A 3,390-nucleotide genomic window follows, 5' to 3' on the forward strand; every position below is an offset into this window, starting at 1 on the left:
TGAGGGGGGATCTAGTGGCCTGTTACGAATTAGTCAGAGGGGACCAGCAGGCAGTGGGGCAGTCCCTGTTTCCCCGAGCACTGCCAGGAGTGACTAGAAATGACAGTCACAGGCTGGCAGAGGGTAGATTTAGGCTAGATATCAGGAGACGCGACTTTACTGTCAGGGCAGCTAGGATCTGGAACCAACTTCCAAGAGAAGTGGTGCTGGCTCCTACCCTGGGGGTCTTTAAGAGGAGACTAGATGTACACCTTGCTGGGGTTGTTTGACCCCAGTACTTTTTCCTGCCAAGGCAGGGGGGGCGGACTTGATGATCTGCTCAGGTCCCTTCTGACCCTACTAGCTATGAAACTATGAAACCTAACACCCACTGATTTACCTTATTTCAGTTGAGACCCGCAGGAGTGAGGAAACTAAATAACTCTTCAGGATCTGGGCTATGGAGCTGCCGAGAAGAATCCCAAATAAGCAAAAAAATCCATGAGAGTGCCAAACCTTTCCCAGCCCATGCAAATAGTGTAGGGGCCTGATTGCAGTGCCTCTAGGAACTGGGAGCAAAGTACTGACAAAATCGAGACTTGGGGTATATAGAGAATCCCCAGCTCTTTTCCTGTGGACTGGACAGAGGGAATTTTTAATATACTTTAAAACAACAGCAACATGTCTTCCCTAAACACTGCACCTCAACACAACAGTGGTGATGTCTGAAGGTGCCGATGTGAATTGGAAGCTTAATTTTTTTTGAAAAAACAGTGGGATCTGCACACCTAACTCCCTGCAGGCTTTAAAAGTCCCTGCATTTCTTGCTGCCTGTGCTGTGAATTGATAGAAGGCTGCCAGCTAGACAGGAGATGCAGATACAGATACAGGAATAGACCTGAAAGTTCACTGGTGAGGGTACTCGGGGCTTGCTGCTGGAGACAGGGCTTGAAGACAAGTGCAGAAACTGTGATGTAGAAAAGACTTGGGTATTTATAGGTCTGCATCCTCTAACACTGTGGTATTCAACCTGTGGTCTGTGGACCCCTTGGGATCTGTAGACTACATCTAAGGGGTCCATGAAAGACAACTATGATCAGTGAAAAGTATGTGAATGCCCACACTTACAATTCAAAGGGGTCTGCACCTTCATGCAAAATTTCTAAAGGGGCCCACACCTCCACAAAATGTTTTAGGGGTGCGTAAATGAAAAAAGGTTGAAAACCACTGCTCTAACATACAGCTGATGTGCCTGTGAAAAAACTGCCTGAGTCTCCCTGAGATGTGTCTATACTGAAGCTTTCACTATTCCTACCACCTATGCAGCTGCAGGATCTTTTTTTGCTGGAGTAGATGAAATATCTTTAGCCCCACTCACAAATCTTTGTGGATTTGGCTACCTGTCCTCAGATGGTCCAGTTGGCTTCCCTAGTGGGTATTCTTTATGGCTCCCATTCATGTAATTTGCATCATAAAGAATTTTTCATCATCAAGAGTTCTTCCGTCTGCTTCTGTGAGAATGAGTGATTGAAATGTCAGCTGCAATCTTGGGATGGGATTTGACCTGTATTTTTACACTTCCACAGCATCAAAGGCACTGTAATTGTAATCAGCACCAGGTATTGGATTCAGTACAGAGAATTATCCAGTTTCTCCCCTTTAGGAGCCCAGGATCATCAACTGCTTATATTAAAATATAAAGAAAAACAGCTCTTTTTCCTTGATTACATGTTTTAGATTTCTCATGCAAGTACTCCAGGATGGAAGTGTGTTGCATTAAGGTGTTTTTTTTTTTAATAATAATCACACACCACACAAACAGTGAGTGCTAGAGTGTTTGCAGGCATAAATTTTATTACCATTGAAATCTGAGATGTGCCAACTTTCACCAGTTGAAAACATGGTCCAATGTGTTCAATACAAAAGCTACAACCCCCTTGTTATTCATTAATCATCAGCCTGTCTCAATATCAGCAGGAAGTGCCGGTGTGGGGAAGAGCAAATTGCTTTTCCATCTGTACTGTGATGTACTGGGGGCATGTTGCTGCTTCTAGACTACTTTTTTTGTCCAGTTTGCTTTTTTCTTTTTAGTAAGGCATCTGGAAGCCTTTCTGCAATGCGCTTGCTGGGAAGTGCGTATACATCAGGATTTGGGCACTAATACTAGGCTAAATGTAGGCAAAGTCTTTAGGTAGAGGCAATATCTTTTGGTAGACCAACTAAACAGTTATAAAACAAAAGGCTAAATTTAGGCCTTACATTTGGAAAAGGACAAACTCTCAGCGTGTTTTTGTCCTGCATGATTCCAGGCTGATATTCTTGCTGGCCTATGGCTTCCAGATCCCAAGCCCTTCACTTCTGGAGACAATTTGTGCCAGAAACCTATATACATCTGTAGGGAGCAAGTACCTGGTAGTTCTGGGTGGTGTGTCCCTAGAAAGCTTTTGTGGTAGACCACAGGGAAATAGGGTATGGCCCTTTTAGGACCTGTAGTTGTTTAGCTGCAATTTTTGGCACCAAAGTGGCTTTTTAGTTTATTTCCATCTGCGGTGGAATAGGAGTGCCAGGGTATGTGTGTCACTGCCTAGAATAAAACAGAGCACCACCCTCATATCTGTTAGTGCCCCATCCAGCAAGTGGGACACTCGGGTTCTAGCTTCCATCCCCAAATAGTGGGGATATCTAGCGGGATATCTTATGCATGCACTTCGGGGGCCGAGCTTGAAACCCAATATTCATTTCTCTGAGCCATACTCCCTTTGGCTTGCTTATTTTTTCTTGGTCTCACAAAGCTTCTCCTCTTGGCTGCTTAGTGGTTCATCTTCAAGGAAAGTGCTAGATGATAGGGCTGTGTGAAACTTTGGTAGCTGATTTGATTTGGAGGATATTTGGCCGGATTCAGTGACCAAATCTCTGAATCTGAATCAAATTGGGAGACCAATTAAAAGGTCCGAATCAAATTGGAAGCCTCTGAATCAATTCGGAAAAGATTCGGTGCCACTTTGGCGATTCGGCATAGACCAAACAGGCAGCAGCAGCCCTCACCATGCTGGACACAGCTGCCTCCAGCTGGTAAGTCTGTTGGGGTTGGGGGAGGGGAGAAGGAAGGGGTGTGGGGAAGGGAGGCTGGGGCAAGCTGCCCAGCCAGGGCGGGGGGAGGGGGGGCATGGGATACAGGTGTGGCAGCACTTGCAGCATGGCTATGCCCTGCTGCCACTTGTAGCTGCCAGCCGGGGTAGAGGGAGGGATGCAGGCACAACTCGTTCCCAGTCGAAGGGGGCAAGTGGCAGCAGGGCATAGCCCTCACTCCCAACACTGCAGCGCCTGCATCCCGCCCCGCTGCTGCACTGGCTGGCAAGCGGCAGCAGTGCAGATCCCCTGCTCTCAGCGCTGAGGTGAACATAGTAGTGC

Source organism: Gavialis gangeticus, unplaced genomic scaffold (genome assembly GCF_001723915.1).
Source record: "Gavialis gangeticus isolate Ggan-Ray unplaced genomic scaffold, GavGan_comp1, whole genome shotgun sequence".
NCBI lineage: Eukaryota > Metazoa > Chordata > Crocodylia > Gavialidae > Gavialis > Gavialis gangeticus.